The 18,823-nt window shown below is 42.0% G+C and overlaps 1 protein-coding gene across 5 annotated transcripts in view; it reads right to left on the bottom strand.

Annotated features, from left to right (window-relative positions):
* DENND4C (DENN domain containing 4C) overlaps positions 1–4,173 on the bottom strand; it is a 124,095-nt gene extending 119,922 nt beyond the window's left edge. For all 5 annotated transcript variants that reach the window (XM_086685380.1, XM_086685381.1, XM_086685383.1 and 2 more), the window contains exon 1: positions 3,970–4,173. The gene's annotated coding sequence lies outside the window, so the exon portion shown is untranslated. The remainder of the gene's footprint in view (positions 1–3,969) is intronic.
* Positions 4,174–18,823: the final 14,650 nt, after the last annotated feature.

Here is an 18,823-nt window from a genome sequence, read left to right as displayed (position 1 = left end):
AAAACATTTATGTCCCACAATACTACTTTATTTTATTTATTTTTCACAATATTACTTTAATTATTAAGAATTCCTTTCCAACAATAGCCAAATTATGGAAAGAGCCTAAATGTCCATCAACTGATGAATGGATAAAGAAATTGATTTATAAACACAATGGAATACTACTTGGCAATGAGAAAGAATGAAATCTGGCCATTTGTAGCAATGTGGATGGAACTGGAGAGTGTTATGCTAAGTGAACTAAGTCATACAGAGAAAGACAGATACCATATGTTTTCACTCATGTGGATCCTGAGAAACTTAACAGAAGACCATGGGGGAGGGGAAGGAAAAAAAAAAGTTAGAGATGGAGACAGCCAAACCATAAGAGACTCTTAAAAACTGAGAATAAACTGAGGGTTGATGGGGGGTGGGAGGGCAAAGTGGGTGATGGCATTGAGGAGGGCACCTGTTGGGATGAGCACTGGGTGTTGTATGGAAACCAATTTGACAATAAATTTCATATTAAAAAAATAAAATAAAATTCATTCCTGCAAAAAAAAAAAAAAAAGAATTCCTATAAGAGGGGCAGGCGCCTGGGTGGCTTAGTAACTAAAGCCTCCAACTCTTCATTTAGGCTCAGGTGATGATCTTGTGGTTTGCAGATTCGAGCCTCTGGTCAGGGCTCTACGCTGATAGCGTGGAGCTGCTTCGAATTCTCTCTCTCTCCCTCTCTCTCTGCCCCTCCCTCACTTGCATGCTTGTACACTCAAAATAAATAAACTTAAAAAAAAAAGAATTCCTATAAGAATATTACTTATTATATTTTTAAAGTAAAATTAGTAGACATAGAAACTTGTAAGTCAGTAATAGGGAGAACTGTGAATTTATATTTTGATATGTACTCAATAAATTCAAGTCATACACATCTACAGCTTTTCATCTTTAATTCTGTTTTCAATTGAATACTATATTATAGGAGCCCTAATAATCCACTGGAAATGAAACAGTTCAAAGAATGCTTACTCCCTCAAAAGTTTAAAAAGTAATTTGGTTTGGACCATCATATTAGCAAAATGATTTCATTATCACATCATTTAAGAGTAATAAAGTGGAATTAGTAAAATGCTAAAACACAGAGAAATAGTTAAATCCACTGTGAAACAGTAAAACTTTGGACTATTACAAAACCATAAAATAATATGAATATGCAGCACCAGGGGAAAATGTGATGTTTAAAAAGACAACTATATGAATATTACCCACAGAATCATACACAAGTATAGATAGGATTAGTATATTTTACTGATTAATATATTATACAAATAGAATAAGAATACAGAAAAATGTAAGATATGTAAGAATCAATTTTTTTCCCTTTGGAATTTCCTTTAATCATGTTATATTTCTTTCCAATAAAAAGTTTTCAAGCAGCACATTAAGCTCTATTACACTTATTTATATGTATTACGTACTGCCATAAGTAGAAAAAAAATTTAAGTTTATAAACTACCTAATTTCATCCCAAAAAATACTGTTTGAATTTTCAAATAATAAAATTATCTGATTTTGGAATTTCCTACAATCTGATGCTAAACCTACACTTTTACGCTAGCTGTACTGTGTAAAATTTTCCCCAATTTTTAACCCTTACAAAGGAATCTTCCATCCCAACAAGGCATCCCATTTACTGAGTCTGTCAAACCGACAATCTGCAAGAGGAGAGAAAACTCCTGGCACCAGCTGAGAGAAGATAAAATTTTAATTCGTGTATTAGGAAAGCTTATTTGCCCTCACTAACCAAATTTCAGCAAGCATATTACATTGGAAATTGAAATTATAACAGAAATTCCCTGCTGCAAATCAGAAAGACCAAATAAGACAACCTGCCTCTGACTCAGCAGCTTTCTTTTTCTTTTCAACCTGTACATAGGCTAAGACTGAAACCTAACTTTCAAACTGAGCAGCAAGAAGAGCCAATGCAAAATCAGTAACTATCCAGGCAGGAAACTCCAAAGAAAATATGACATGTTCTGGTCATAACTGAAAGAGACATAAAGAGCAAAGGTGCCTTTATGTTTCTTTATCATGCAAAAATCCCTTGTGTATAGCTACAAATTAGCTTTTATTGAAGATACTTAACATGTTTCTTTATACAGAGCACCTCAACCAAATAACCTTCTAAGTCTGGCACTGTGAATTTTTACAGCCTACACATCACTGCAGTTCCTTGTAATTTAAAACATTTGCGTTTTAAGAACACTCTCCACACACCATCTCTACTGCCAATTTCTTCAGCTTGGAAACTCAAGTTTATACTACAAAATACTATGTTTACTCTCAACAACAGAATGCTCTCATTTACAAATTATCCAAGAGTAAATTACTCCAAGATACAACTTCAACATTTCTAACATCATCGCTTTTCTATTATCCAAATTAACAAGTCTAAACAGTAGTACACTAAGTGAGGTACCATGGCAAAAGTCAACTGGCCTATTATCAGTTCACTAAAATCTGTAATACAAATCAACTCTTTTGCAAAATGGCCACAGGAGATATCAATGTAGGGGACAGTGTGGATTGAGTTTGCCATTGCTAGAAAAAGGAGTCAAAGCAAGCCTGTATGAGGCAGATCATCCTCATGGATACAAATCGAAATTCATTTCTGAGTCCCCAGTCTCACACCAAGACAGTTAACCAACTTTTTAACAGTAATACAAATAACAGGGCAGAAAATAAAATATATAAGTGCTTTTTTTCATGGTTATATTGATCAAGAACTGACGGGCAATCTTCAACGCTCAAAGATAGTTTCCCTTTTGATAGTGATTTTGCTCTCATGTGCACACAGATCATCATAAACAATGCGCTTCATTTCACCCCATAGCCTCAGATCAAGTACTTCTAGAAAACTTGGCGTCTTAGCACTAAAATTCTTTCCTATATTCTACTATATCCTTCACCTTCCAAACCGGAAAGGAAGATCTATCCCCACGTAAACTGGAGTCTAGCGACTTAACACGAGTTTGCACACAAAGTCTCAGTAAATCAAATTCCCAGATTACAGAGCTTGACAATCTCTTCGGCAAAAACACACACAGTTCATTACTGGAGATGACACTTAACCCTCACATTTGCACAAGTGACTTCGGTAACTGCCCTAAATTTTCCCGTGTGAAAAAAAAAAAAAAAAAAAAAAAAAAAAAAAAAAAAAAACACATAATGGGACCGGGCGGGGGTACTATTTAAAAACTGGGTCATTCCTTATTTGTTCTGATGAGACGGTCCTCGGGAGGGAAAAAGGTTCACGAAGCATCCAAAGAAAAAAGAAAGTACAGCATCCTCGGTGTAGAAAAGTTACAGCTCTTTACACAAGTCAGCTCTAGGGGCTCGTTAGTTGGTTTTATTTGTGTTTAGTCACTCGGAGTTGAATGGAACCAGTCCTCCGAAAAGTCATTCCCCACAAGGAAGCCCTGGAGGTTCAGCCACGGTAATGCAGAGGAGGAAATGCCCTCAATTCACCTGCGACACCTGCCCGGGCGCCCAGGTCTCTCCTCGCGCCCAGACCCCTGCCCTAGCTCCCCGCCCCCTGTGCCCCAATCCCCGCCCTCTCCCCGCCCTGCCCCCTCCCAGACGGCCGTCGCCCCGGAGGTCCCCAGGGCCCAGACCCCTCGCGCGTCCTGCGAGTGGCTCTCTGGAGCCTGGACGGGCGGCGCGGGGAGGCCCGTCCCGGCGCGGCCTCTCCCCCATCCTCACACCCCGCAGGCTCCAGGGACTCCCCGCCCCCGGAAACAGCGGAGAAACTAGGCCGGGAACAACAGCCCTGGCCACTATCCGCCTCCTTGGCTACCCCCCGCAGGCGGGCCATCGGAACTCAACCCTCCGAGTTGCTACCTGTCCGGCGCCCTCTCAGCCCGGGAGCGCGGGCCGAGTGGAGGCGCGCCGCAGGGTTCGTCCGCGAAAGGCCCTCCACCGCAGACTCACCTGCCGCCTGCTCCACCTTCAGTGCCACCCAGAAACAGCCCCTTGCTGGGGCATGAAAGCGCCGGCTACGCGGCCTGCGCGCCCTCGCCACAGCCGGGCGGGGGGACTTGCTCCCGCGGCCGCCGCCGCCACGGCCCGATCTGCGCCTGCGCCGCCTGACGGGCTCGGTCTCGAGGGGCGCCGCATGCAGCGATAACGGCCGGGAGCGCGAGCTCGCGCGGGCGCCTCGGCTCTCCCGGGTCCGGCGGTGCGGGCGGCGGGTCGCCTAGTAGCAGCCGGCTGCAGTGCCGCCCCGACAGCTGACGGCCATATTCCTGTTCCCTTTTCTTTTTTTCTCCCCCTCCTTCCGCCCTTTTCCACAGACCAGCACTTTCCTTTTCCCCCTCCCTCTCCCTTTCCTACTGCGGGGGTGGGTGGAAAAGGGCGTGGGGGGAGGGGTGGAAAAGGGAGGCCGCGGGGGCGGGGCAGTGCTAGAGTCCCGCCCCCGGGGAGGGCCGAGGCCGCGCGGTCACTGCTCCCCTCCCCCCGCCTCCCGCCGCGACCCCCGCGGGGTGCGAGGTCCCAGCCCGGCCCCCTTGGAGCCCCTCCTCCGCATTCGCTCCGCGGGTCCTTCGCCGAAAAGGAGCTGGGAGTGAAGGAAGGGCCCAGGGCGCTACTCTGCTGCCCTTCTTGCGGGGCTCCGACTCTGTGTGGTGTGGGTTTATCGCCCCGGCCTCAGGCAGGTGGCGGCTGCTCCTCTAGGGTTTATCAAAAACGGGGAAAGGGACACCGAGTCCCTCAGTCCTGGGAGAAGAATGCTGAGCGGGATTCACGTCCCTGGACGAGAAGTTTTCCTTTCCGGGGTGAGAACTGAAATTTCCACGCATGACGGGGGGCGCCTCTGAGGCCGGATAGAGACCCGCCGACTGGGGCTACCCGAAGTCCTTTTCCGGCTGCAGCGCCCCAAGAGAGTCCTTGGCCGCGCTTCGTGTCGCTACCTGGGCCGAGATTTCGGGATGGGGACTCCGAATGTGGAAATGGGTTGTTTAACCAGTTCTCTCCTGCCTCCTAAGTTTAGGCTCCGTGTCTACATGGATGCACGCAAATTCCTTTCGCCTCCATGCAAATTTTGCAAAATATTTTTGACAACATTTGGAAGTTATTACAGTGAGAAAGAATAACAATTAGTTATTCAGGAAGAAGCAAGTGGTTTGAAACGGTTTTTACCTCCTGGCAAAAAAATAAAAGTAAATGGCGAATGATTTCACAGATTTCATGACAGGTCAAATTTAGAACTGGTAATATTTGTGTATATCTGATGAGTATTTACATATATAATGATCATTTTCCTGAGAATTACTTTATTGATTCAATCTGCCCTTTTGCCAAAAAGTGTAAGATTAGACCTCGGTCATGAGCGCCTTGTTGTCCGTTTACTTCTGAAGTTTATTGTATATACGAATGGTTTGAGTTTTGCAGCCAATAGCAGAAACCGTTTTTTTTTTTTTTTTTAATGTTTATTTATTCTTGAGAGGGAGAGAGAGAGAGACTGTGAGTGGGGGAGGAGCAGAGACAGACAGACAGACAGACAGACAGAATCCGAAGCAGGCTCCAGGCTCTGAGCTGTCAGCACAGAGCCCCACGCGGGGCTGGAACTCAGCATCCCTGAGATCATGACCTGAGTTGAAGTCAGAGGCTTAACTGACTGAGCCACCTAGGCACCCCGAAACTGTTTTCTTAACTACATTAGCAGTCCGAATTGATTCTGTAGAAATGCATAGCAGTGGAAATAATGCTAATTTAGTAATAGTCTGGAGTCCGTTTGAGCCCAGTGGACCCATCTTCGACAATCTGGACAACTAGGACTTGAACAGTTAGCTTATGGACTTCTTGTCCTTACTTTCTCAAGTCATATTAATTAATTGTTTAAAAGCATTTAATATAGACAAGATGTCTTTTTTTCCAAACGTTTATTTATTTTTGGGACAGAGAGAGACAGAGCATGAACGGGGGAGGGGCAGAGAGAGAGAGGGAGACACAGAATCGGAAACAGGCTCCAGGCTCTGAGCCATCAGCCCAGAGCCTGACGCGGGGCTCGAACTCACGGACCGCGAGATCGTGACCTGGCTGAAGTCGGACGCTTAACTGACTGCGCCACCCAGGCGCCCCGATATAGACAAGATGTCTTAATGGGTAGATTTCATTAACACAGATAGTCTTTTTCTTCTTGGTTTTTTGCAACCACAGAAATAAAAAATGGAAGAAGCCAGTGTATCTCTTCCATTTATTTGACAGATTTTTCTCAATTTGCAATGTGGGTTTTAACTTTTTTCATTATTTTAATTGCCCTATAGATGTATAGTAGATTTTCATTGTCATTGTCTACCTAAAATTTCATGAATGGGGGCACCTGGGTGGCTCAGTGGGTTAAGCATCCAACTTTGGCTCAGGTCATGATCTAGCAGTTCGTGAGTTTAAGCCCTGTGCTGACAGTTCAGAGCCTGGAGCCTGTTTCAGAGTCTATGTCTCCTTCCCTCTCTCCCCTCCCCTGATCATACTCTGTCTCTCTCTCTTTCAGGAAATAAATAAACATAATTTTTTTTTTTAATTTCATGAATGAACTTGTATATTTTGGGCCCAATATTTTTGTTTCAGTAGCTTTTCTTGGATCTGAAAGTCCTTAATTCAAGGACCTTCTCAACTGCAATCTTTTGTATCCAGAATTGAAATAAGTTCACTTTAATTTTTAACATGTAAATACTTAAGTCTAAAACATGCAAGGGGAACTGGAGAGCCCAATAACAACATAATTGTTATAATCCTTATAGTATCATGGTTTCAGCTGAGCCTTTATAGATGCAGGAATGCATAGGAGAATCGCTCAGCCCATTGAGGAGGGGAATACAGACATCTGATTGGGCATGGTCACTGCAGATTTCTGGGGATGAGCAACGCAAAAGAGTTTAATGGAAATGCTGAAAATTTTCTTGAAATAAGCAAAATTTTTTCAGTGCTACAGCTTGCCAAGTGATTGCCCTCTTCCTGTTTGTTCCCTTGAAAAACTTCTAAACACTAGTTTTCACAAGACTATTCAAAGACCTTTACATGTCTGTACTCCTTTTTATCTGTTTTATTCAACTCCATATTTAACAGAAGCATTATGAATGTAGCAGTTTACTCTGATTATTGTAATTAATTATATCTGCAATTTCTTAATGTCTGAATTCCATACTAGATTGTAAGGCCTGTGAGAGCAAGGTTCACGTGTCACATGTGTATTCACATATCATATTCTCTTTCAAATTCAGAATAGCCAACATATGATCGACTTTTTTAAAAAAATTATTAATTTCTATTGATTTTTGAGAGAGAAAGCATGAGTGTGGAAGGAGCAGAGGGAGAGGGAGATACAGAATTAGAAGCAGGCTCCAGGCTCTGAGCTGTCAGCACAGACCCAGATGTGGGGTTCGAATTCACAAGCCGTGAGATCCTGACCTGAGCCAAAGTCGGAGGCTTAACCAACTGAGCCACGCAGGTGCTCCATTATATGATAGACTTTCAAAAAGTATTTGATGAATGACTGACATAAATCATGGTTCCCTCACTTTCTTCCACTTCTCTGGCAAGTTACTTAATTTTCCTTGTGTGTAAAGTGGGTAAAATAATATTCACAAGAAGTAAGATCATTTATTAATTTACAATAAGCTATAATGTCAAACAGACCAGTCTAGTAATCAATACTTAGCACATGTGATAGGCAGCCTTTCATTGTAACTTACAATGATCTCTGCCTCCTGCGTTATGCCCTTGTGTAATCTCCTTACATTGGGTGTGGGGTGGGCTTATTGACTAGCTTCTAACACACAGAATACATCAGGAGTGATGAGATGTCTCTAACAAGATGAGGCTATTAAAAAAACCTGTGGCTTCACTCTTGGATTCTTTCTCTCTTATCCTCCTGGATTGCTTACTCTAGGGGAAGCCAGCTACCATGTCATCAGGCAGCTCTGTGAAGGAGTTCAGAAGTGTACCCTTGCCAAGTTGAGCCTTGAGAGGACTGTGGCCACAGCCAACACCTCTATTTTAGCCTCCTGACAGACCCCGAGCCAGAATCACCCAACTAAGCTGCTTCTGCTTTCTTTACTCACGGAAACCGTGAGATAAATATTTCTTGTGGGGTGCCTGGGTGGCTCAGTCGGTTGAGTATCCGACTCTTGATTTCGGCTCAGGTCATGATCTCACAGTTCGGTTTGTGAGTTCAAGCCTAGCATCAGACTCTGCACTGGCAAGATCAGCTTTGGTGATTTCATAATTGAGTATGGAGGAGAAACTCGTAAATTCTTAGCTCTTTATTTTCCCAGTCAAAATAAATTAACTCTTGATTCTCTAGGATAGCCTCCACAGCATGCAAATCTGATCCTGATCTCTACTTTCCGATGTATAATCCACATGTTCTACACTGGCGAGTTATTTGGGTCCAGCCCCTTACTCTTCATTTCATTTTTGAAAACATAGGATTTGAAGGCCTGTTGATTCATGCCCACAGGCACTCTGATATACTTCTGGAAAGAGTTTTAAGTAAGAATATCAACAAACACAAGATCTGCATTATTCATATGATATCTAAATGACCCAGTGTGTCCTACTCTCCACAGGGAGCATTAGCACACTCTCTTTGTGCCCCCCTCCAGTATCTTTATCTGGCTGTGGACTCTGTATCATCATTCACAGAATGGCCTCATCGAGAGTCTTTTGGAGTTACTCGGCATATTCTTCATCCAATTCTCTTTACTAGGCCTACGGGCCAAACATAGCTGGACTAGCAGTGTGAAGGACGGGCACAAGGCTCTTGGTCTTGAGTCAAAGTGGAGTAAACGATCCTGAGAACAATGTCCTAACATCATAAAGAAGAGTAGGGATTAACAAAGGGAGAAAAACAGAGAAAGAAATAATGGGTAGAGAGGTTGACAAGAAGACACCTTATATGAATATCTGAGACACAAGACCAGCTGTCCATGGCTGGATTTCATGGGCTCCCTACAGGATTTTAAGTCGAGGGCATAGTCCTCTACCCTCAGGCTTTCCCCACTCCTGGGGAACAGTGTCTGGGCTCACTTGAACACCACTCTAGCACCCAACACCTCCAAATATGGTTAGTCTCCCTAACTAACATACGTCTACATTCATCCATCCAGGTATATTCCTAGTTTCCCACTTTTACTGTTGCCTATCCTGACTAGAGTTCAACTCTAACCTGCTTACCTTTTTCTGAGCCTTAATTCTTTTATTCCTCACATCATAGCAAATCATCCTGACCATAGGTCAAGAAATATATGTATTCTGTATTTCAAAGATTAATTTAAAAAAAAAAACTTTTATTAAGAAAAAAAACAGGGGTGCCTGCGTGGCTCAGTGAGTTAAGCATCTGACTTCAGTTCAGGTCATGATCTCATGGGTTCGAGCCCCACATTGGGCTCTGCACTGACAATGTGAAGCCTGCCTGAGATTCTGTCTCTCCCTCTCTGTCTGCCCCTCCCCCACCTATTCGCTCTCTCTGAGCGAATTTAAAGTTTAACTTTAAAACAAACTTTAAACTTTAAAACAAAAGAAAATAAAAAAACAATAAATACAAACATAAACAAAACTAATAGTATGATGAACTCTTCTGTGTTTATCACCCAGCTTCAACTCATAGTTAGTCTTGGTTTCATGTATCCCCTTCCTCACTTCCCTCTCCTCACCAAGTATTTTGAAGCAAATACTTGACATTTCATTTCATCTGTAAATACTTCAGCAGGTAGCTCTAAAAAATAAGGACTTTTTTGGGGTGTCAGGGTGGCTCCATCAGTTAAGTGGCCGACTCTTGATTTCTGCTTAGGTCATGATCTCACAGTTGTGGGATTGAGCCCTTTATCAGGTTCTGTGCTGGGCATGGGGCCTACTTGAGATTCTCTCTCCCCTCTTCCTCTACCCCTGCCCTATTTGCACACACACAGACTCTCTCTTAAAAAAAAAAATTAAGAAAAAAAGATAAGGACTTTTTATTTTTTTTTTTTTTAATTTTTTTTTTTTTCAACGTTTATTTATTTTTGGGACAGAGAGAGACAGAGCATGAACGGGGGAGGGGCAGAGAGAGAGGGAGACACAGAATCGGAAACAGGCTCCAGGCTCCGAGCCATCAGCCCAGAGCCCCACGCGGGGCTCGAACTCACGGACCGTGAGATCGTGACCTGGTTGAAGTCGGACGCTTAACCGACTGCGCCACCCAGGCGCCCCAGATAAGGACTTTTTAAAAAACATAAGCACAAGGCCATTCTCATCACTAAAAATTATTTTAATTAATATTTTACTTTATTATGGGGCACCTGGGTGGCTCAGTCAGTTGAGCGTCGGACTCTTGATTTCCTCCCAGGTCATGATCCCATAGTCGTGGGATCAAGCCCCAGGCTAGGCTCTGCACTGAGCATGAAGCCTGCTTAAGATTCTCTCCCTCTGCCCCTACCCACCCCCCACCGTGCTCTCTCTCTCTCTCTCCCTCTAAAATAATATATATATATTTTTTTATATTATTAAATATTTGGAGTTTTTTTTTGAGAGAAAGAGAGAGAACGTGCATGTAAGTGGGGGAGGGGCAGAAAGTGGAAGAGCAAGTAGCCAAAGCAGACTCAGCAGAGAACCCGAGTAGGGGCTTGAACTCACAAACCATGAGATCATGACACACGCCAAAGTCTGATGCTTAACTGACTGATCTACCCAGGGGCCCAAGGGTTTGTTTTTTTTTTTTAATGACAAAAAAAGCTGCAAAGTATTAATATTGCATACTCTCTTACCCCTTTCCACTCTTCATGGATGTATACAACTCCTCCCTGGAGGGTTTGAGTTTGCATTACACCTCTGATTGGTAAACTAGAATGTTGCTACCCAGATTCCTCCATGATTCAGATAATATAGGGTAGGGACTCTTTCCTTTGAAATTTGCCCACTTAAAGATGTTTCACTATTCAGGGGCACCTGGGTGGATTAGTCTGTTCCGCATTCGACTCTTGATTTCCTCTCAGGTCATGATCTCGCGGTTTCGCGAGTTTGAGCCCTGCATTGGCTCTGTGCTGATAGTGCAGAGCCTGCTTGGGATTCTCTCTCTCTCTCTCTCTGCCCCTCCCCTGCTTGTTCTCTCTCTCAAAACAAACTTTAAAAAAAATTATTAAGGATGTTTCACTATTCAGATTAAAGACCCCATAACACATAACAGAGACTGCCTAAAAAATCTCAAAATTAATAGCTAATTTCTAGCTTATATTTAATGTGAGTTTAATAAGCACAGTATTGTTTTACATGCCCTGGCAAAAAAATAATTGGGATCTGGTGCTGATACCCTTTAACACCTACTCAAATTTTCCCCTACTTTCATGGCTCCTTTCACACAGAAAAGGAGAAAATGACCTGAATACCAGAAGCTATCACTAAACCAGAATAATTTCAACCTCTTTTTGTTGTTCTCCCAACTCTAGTTCTCTAGCCCAATTTCTCTGAGCTATGTACTTAGCCATCAAACTACCTCCAGTGTCTAAATGATATCTACCATTTTACATGTTCAAAGCACAACTCTTACTTCCCTCCCTGCATGGCATCTCCCCCCAAATATTCCTTTTTAAGCTACCTCATTTCATTATATGGCACCACAATCTATCTATCTTGCCAAATGATGTCCTCTTCAACCCCCAGATCCAAAGATGGATCACTTGAACTAGGGGTTAGGGAAGATGTCATTTGGCAAAATAGAGAAGAAATGGAGCTGGCGTCAGCATTGGGAGAACTGTCCAGCACTCTCAGAGACCAGTACTGGGCGAGCCACAAAAGGACCATTGCCTACAGACCATTGGTTGCCATTTAGTGGTACACAACAGGCAGTTATGTGACATCAAATGAAGCAGTCACCTCAGCTGTGTGTCTGACCATTGAGGCATGTGGTCTTTCCATTGGCATCAGCCTGCATATAGCTGTGACTCTTTTTTTTTTTTTTAAGGGCTTGAACTCACAACCTTGAGATCTAGACCTGGGCTGAGATTAAGAGCCGGACATCTAACTGAACCACCCAAGCACCCCTGTGACTCTTGACTAAAAGAATATAAGCCTGTATCCTGAGATCTGAACACCTAACCACATTGTGCATGTAAACAACAGCTTTTTTTAGTTTTCCAGGATCAGGTCAGAGGGATTCAACACCCAGAAAGACAGTAATGGTATAGAAGGGAAAGCTTTGGGGGGGACTGGGCGAGGTAAAACCATCACCTTACAGAGAAAATATGTTAGATAAGCTGTATTCAGGCATGACTTACAGTGCTTTTGACCACGAGTTCAATGTTAATAAATCAATGATGTATATTAAATAAGGTTTCTTTAAACAGAAACACACATAAAATGAGGTTATATGTTGATTGGTTGAAGCAAATGTGAGCAAAGTCTCTCAGGAAAATATTTCTGGTAGGAACAATGGTTAGCATTTGCTAATTCAGTGTTCCCTGCCTACCCTATTTAAAACAACAGTCACATTATTTCTTTTCTTTTTTTTTTTTTTTAATTTTTTTTTCAACGTTTTTTATTTATTTTTGGGACAGAGAGAGACAGAGCATGAACGGGGGAGGGGCAGAGAGAGAGGGAGGCACAGAATCGGAAACAGGCTCCAGGCTCTGAGCCGTCAGCCCAGAGCCCGACGCGGGGCTCGAACTCACGGACCGCGAGATCGTGACCTGGCTGAAGTCGGACGCTTAACCGACTGCGCCACCCAGGCGCCCCTAAAACAACAGTCACATTATATCATCTTGCCCTGTTTTACGTTTTCCCCATACTCTGGTCACTGACATTTACTGGATATTTATGTGTTTACTATCATATCAGCATATAAGTTCCATAGGACAGGAACTTTATTTTATTCACTAATGTATCCCAGGCTAGAAAAGCAGTAATAATCCATAAATATTGTTGGTGAATCAATCAAATAATTTAACAGCCCTTAAGGCGTCTGTTCTCATCACCAATTTTCAGCCTTCATGTTTATGGTCATTGTTCCATTCGTGGTTTTACTGAAACCCTAGTCCAGGTAAACCCCACGTGGCTACCTCCATCTCTCTAATCCTGCATATGCCTCTGGGACTCTTATCCTATTTCTTCCCTGTGCAGTCTAAGTAAGAAAGTTCTTTGAGTGGGTCCAGAGCATTAAAAATAGTTGTGCATAACTCTATGGTAGCAGTAGTCATTAGCTGACAATGCCCAAAAAGAGAACAACAGCAAGTTAGCAGACCCTGTCTTAACAGATTGGAATGGCATGTTAATTCTCAACCTAATGATTTATTTACTGATGCCTGCTGCCTTCATTAAGAATTATTAGAGCATTTTCTTTTGAGCTTATCAAAGGGAAAATTGTATTTGTGTTTACTTTAGTCACTAAGGTTAATTGCCATTTTAATACTCTTTTGATGTGCTAATAGCTCTTAATGAAGATCATTAATTAGAAAACTAAAAGGAGAAGGCAGGTTTTTGCAGAAAATTTGAATCTATTCCCACTACTCCCCTAAACTCCATTTCTGGGACTTAACTACTCATTTCACCTAGATTTCTACAGTTAAATCAAATTGAGGCCAATTATAGTCATTGGGGAAGAGTAGAGCAGACAGACTTTTGGATGCTTGCTTACTCCATGAGCAAGTTATTTAATGTCCCTGAGCCTCTTTCCTCATGCATAAAATATTTATCTTGCAGAGTCATTTAAGATTATTATCATATGCAGCAACCATTCATCAAGCACCTTCTTTATTATTTTTTTTTTAATGTTTATTTATTTTTGAGACAGAGAGAGACAGAGCATGAGCAGGGGAGGGGCAGAGAGAGAGGGAGACACAGAATCCAAAGCAGGCTCCAGGCTCTGAGCTGTCAGCACAGAGCCAGACCTGGGGTTGGAACTCACAGACTAGACCATGAGATCATGATCTGAGCCAAAGTCAGACGCTTACCCGACTAAGCCACCCAAGCACCCCTATCAATCCAGTCCCTAAGCTAGGTACTCAACCTTCATTGTCTACTACTCCGCCCCTATAGGGAAATTGTCATTATAGTTTCCCCTGAGATAATATATGTAAAGCCTCTGTCATAGTGAACAGCACAAACTTGGACAGCAGTTAGCATACTACAGCCCCTCGGCCAAATCTACCCTGATGCCTGTTTTTGTAAATTAAGTTTTATTGGAACACAGCCATGCCCATTTGTTAACTGTTGTCTATGGCTACCTTTGCACTAAAATGGCAGAATTGAAGAGTTATAACAGAGACAATATGGCCCACAAAAACAAAAATATTTGCTCTTTGATCCTTTATAGAAAAAGTTTGCCAACTCATATGCTAGGAGACCAACAATAGTTAGTCTGATTTACTTATGCATCCAAACAGGAGGGCAAGAAAAAAAAAAAAGCAGATCTAGAGAGGGGGTCACAAATGACTAGAGTCCCAAGGGATCAAAGATTCTTACCAAAAAAGGGGGGAAAATCGAAGTGAATAGAAATCCTAATTTGTGACTTCCAGATACATTGCCTACTGCAGAATGAGCAACCTCCCAAATGAAAGTGGGAAGCATGTGCTTATGGAAGAGCTAGAATTCAGTTATGAGTGCTCAGGAGAGAGCCAGGTGAAAGTGCTCAGTGAATAGGTTAAGGATGTAGAGGAGAAATCTGTTTATCATGGAAAAGCTCAGGAAGCAGAGGGGAAAGGTTTGTAGAGGAAGAGTAAAAGCAGTGGTAGCTGCAGAATGTCTATAACAAAGGGACTTAGGAGTCTCGCTGGTTGAAAAAATGTCACTTATCCATTCCAAGAATGGATGAAGTGAACTGAAGGAGATCTTGGGAAATCTGCATCTGCTCTCTAATGCCCCATAGACACTTTCTATCAGTGGGAGGTAAAGAATGGGAAAGGGGAAGAAAAAGTATAAGCAGCACAAAAAGGCATGACAAAAAGTGCTTATATTTTGAACAGTGACTAAAGACGATGAGAAGCATGATAAACATGGTGGAATATTCTGGCTTCACAATTTCCAAAGGATTCATATTATACACTTGCTTTACCTTGGGTAGAAGCCCAGGTCCTGGTAGAATCAGTGGCCTGTGGAAGTTGATGGTCTGACCTGTAAATTTTGTAGGCCAGAAGTGAACAGGTCTTAAACATCAGTGCTTTAATTGTAGGTATTCAGCAATTCTGTCAATGAAGTTGTTTCCATTCTTTAAACCTATTGGAATTATGGCAATCAATAGGCCATAACACAGAAAGGTATTTGGAAATAATGGCTAAAAAGAAAAAAAAGAAAAGAAAAGAAAGTGAAACCATACTGTCAGAAGTTCTTAGTCATGTTTTTTGATATGCTTTTGCTTTCTTGGTTGTTTTGGGTTTTTTTTCCCCCCGAGATAGCACTATCTTTTAAAATATTTTTGTAGTTGTAGGAAAGTCATATAAATGGACCATGATTTCTGGAAAGTTAAAAACAAACAAACGAAACAAGCAACCACCTCTAGTGTTGTTTCAGGGGAGTTCTGACTCTTTAGCGCATATTCTCCTTTCACTTCTTTTTTTTGTCATTCATTGTTCACGAGCCTTTTTTACTGTGTACTTTGCAAGTCATGGCATCTCCAGAATTTTTAAGGAGAGTCCTAACTTGTTTAATATCCATAGAGTCAGTATCTCAGGATGACTTTTCTGAAGATTCCATCCTACTGGGGACAAAACTCAGAAGCATTTTTAAGTTTACCTCTTTGGATTCAGTCCAGTTTGCCTTGATCCTAATATTCTTCAGCTCTTTCATTTTTTAAATATATGAAAGTTATTTAAAAATTTTTTTAATGTTTATTTATTATTGAAAGACAGAGAGAGTCAGAGCATGAGCAGGGGAGGAGCAGAGGGAGAGGGAGACACAGAATCTGAAGCAGGCTCCAGGCTCTGACCTGTCAGCGTAGAGCCTGACATGGGGCTTGAACTCACAAACTGCAAGATCATGACCTGAGCCGAAGTCAGACACTTAACCGACTGAGCCACCCAGGTGCCCCTATGAAAGTTATTTTAGAGCTGGACTTATAAACTAGTTTTCTCAGAAGGCAGCTAAAATCAAAGTACTATTAGTGATGTTGTCCTGATGTGCTGAAAATAAGTATTTTGAAGTTTAGTTATTTTGAGAGGGGGAGGAGCAGAGAGGGGGACAGAGAAAATCCCAAGCAGATTCTGTGCCCAGCACATGGCTTGATCCCACAACCATGGGATCATGACCTGAGCTGAAATCAAGAGTCAGATGCTTAACTGACTGAGCCACCTGGGCACCCCTGGAAATAAGTTTTTGAGCTGATATGTTATAAAGCATTTTAGTTTCAGAGAAAGGCCACAACTATTTATATAATTCAGCCAGAAAACATGCCTAAATTACAATTCATATTAAGTAAAGGAAAGACAAAGGACCGGTAATTTTTCACTCATTCAGTAAGTATTTAGTGAATATCTACTAGGTATCTACACTGTTCTCAGCCATCTAGGGTTGGAGCAAGAACAAAACAGACGAAAACTCCTGCCTTTGGGAAGCTTATATTCTAGTGAGGGAAAACAGACAATAAACAAGATAAATAGGAAAAATATATAATATGGTAAAAAGTTGTAAATATAAGACAAAAATTGTACTGGTAAGGGGAGAGGGGGCTTTTGCCAATGAGCTATTTGTAATTCTTAGTAGGGACTCCAGTCAGCTTTGAATGCTCTTGATTTTTTCAAAATGCTTTGGAGCGGAGGGGCGCCTGGGTGACTCAGTGAGTTGAGCGTCCAACTTCTGCTCAGGTCATGATCTCACGTTCCTGAATTTGAGCCCTGCGTTGGGCTCTCTGCTGTCAGTGCGGAGCCTGCTCAGGATCCTCTGTCCCCCTCTCTCTCTGGCCTTCCCCCTTTAGTACTCTCTCTCAACAATAAATAAACCTTAAAAAAATGCTTTGAAGCTTACAAGATACTTAACTAGAAGCTTGACGAGGCTTCCAAGAGACAGGAGTTGGGACTGGTGGTAGCTTGCCCAGTTATCTGATTACTTAAGACCTTATGCATAGACAGAACATTATTCCATACCCAGCCTTCCCTATCTCCACCACCCTTTGGCCCTATCAGTTGCTTTTTATCTACTCAATTAAAGTAAAAAGGGCGGGGAGAGCACTAGAAGTATTTTTGCTTGTATTTTGAGTCTGATGCATTTTTGGAGCTTTTTAATTAATGAAATATATTGAAATTATAAAATTTTTATCTATCTATCTATCTATCTATCTATCTATCTATCTATCTATTTATTTTTACCAAACAAGGTGATTTTATCAAACCACAGGGATAGGACCTGTGGACAGAAAGAACTGCCATAAATGTTTTTAAATTAACATACACTGTTATAATAGTTTCAGGTGTACAACATAGTGATCCAATGATTCTAAGCATTACTCAGTGCTCATCAAGACAAGTGTACTCTTCAGGGCACTTGGGTGATGCGGTTGGTTAAGCGTCTGACTCTTGATCCTGGCTTAGGTCGTGATCTTACAGTTTGTGAGTTGGAGCCCTGTATCAGGCTCTGTGCGTACAGCACAGTGCCTGCTTGGGATTCAGTCTCTCCTTCTCTCTGCCCCCTCCCCAGCTTGTTCTCTCTCTGTGTCGCTCTCCAAATAAATAAATAAACTTCAAAACAATTTTTTAAAAAAAGATAAGTGTACTTTTCACCTATTTCACCCATCCTTCCCCCCCCCCCCCCCCAGCCGGCATCACTTTGTTCTCTAGTTAAGAGTATGTTGTTTGGGGGGGGTGCCCAGGTGGCTCAGTCGGTTAAATGTCCAGCTCTTGATTTCAACTCAAGTCATGGTCTCAGGGTTCATGGGTTTGAGCCCCTGATGAGATTTTGTACTGACAGTGGGGATCCTGCTTGGAATTCTCTCTCTCCCTCTCTCTCTGCCCCTCCCCTGCTTGCGTGCTCTCTCCCTCTCTCTCTCTCTCTCTCTCTCTCTCAAAATAAATAAATAAAACATCAAAACAAAAAATATTCTCTCTCTCTTTCTGCCCCTCCCCCACACATGCATATACTCACACACGCTCTCTCTCTCAAAAAGACAAAAAAGAGGAGAGTCTGGTTTTTTTGTTTCTTTTTTTCTTTGTTTGCTTGGTTTCTTAAATTCTACATATGAGTGAAATCATTTGGTATTTGCCTTTCTCTGATTTATTTCACTTAGCATTATACCCTCTAGATCCAATAATGTTGCAAATGACAAGATTTTATTACTTTTTTATGGCTGAGTAATATCCCAGTGTGTGTGTGTGTGTGTGTGTGTGTACACATCTTTTTTTTTTTTTTTTTTTAGATTTATCTATTTATTTTGAGAGAGAGAGAGTGAGCATGCCTGATGCAGGCCTCCAACTCACGAACCACGAGATCATGACCTGAGCCAAAATCAAGAGTTGGAAGTGTAACCAGCTGAGCCACTCAGGCACCCCAATATATCATATCTTCTTTATCCATTCATCTATTGATGGACACTAAGGCAGCTTCCATAATTTGGCTATTATAAATAATGCTGCAATAAACATAGGGGTGCATATATCTTTTTGAATAAATGTTTTAATATTCTTTAAGTAAATACCCAGTAGTAGAATTACTAGATCATATGGTAATTCCATTTTTAATTATTTCAGGAACCTCCATACTGTTCTCCAGAGTGGCTGTACCAGTTTGCATTTCCACCAACAGTGCACGAGGGTTCCTTTTTCTCTTCATCAACACCAGCAATTGTTTATTCTTGCGTTGCTGATTTTACCCATTCTGACAGATACAAGGTGATATC

The sequence above is a fragment of the Puma concolor genome, chromosome D4, assembly GCF_028749965.1.
Source record: "Puma concolor isolate L17-30 chromosome D4, mPumCon1.1.hap2, whole genome shotgun sequence".
Taxonomy (NCBI): Eukaryota; Metazoa; Chordata; class Mammalia; order Carnivora; family Felidae; genus Puma; species Puma concolor.
Note: the sequence above shows the minus strand (reverse complement) of the source record. Positions and strands in the feature narration are given on the sequence as shown.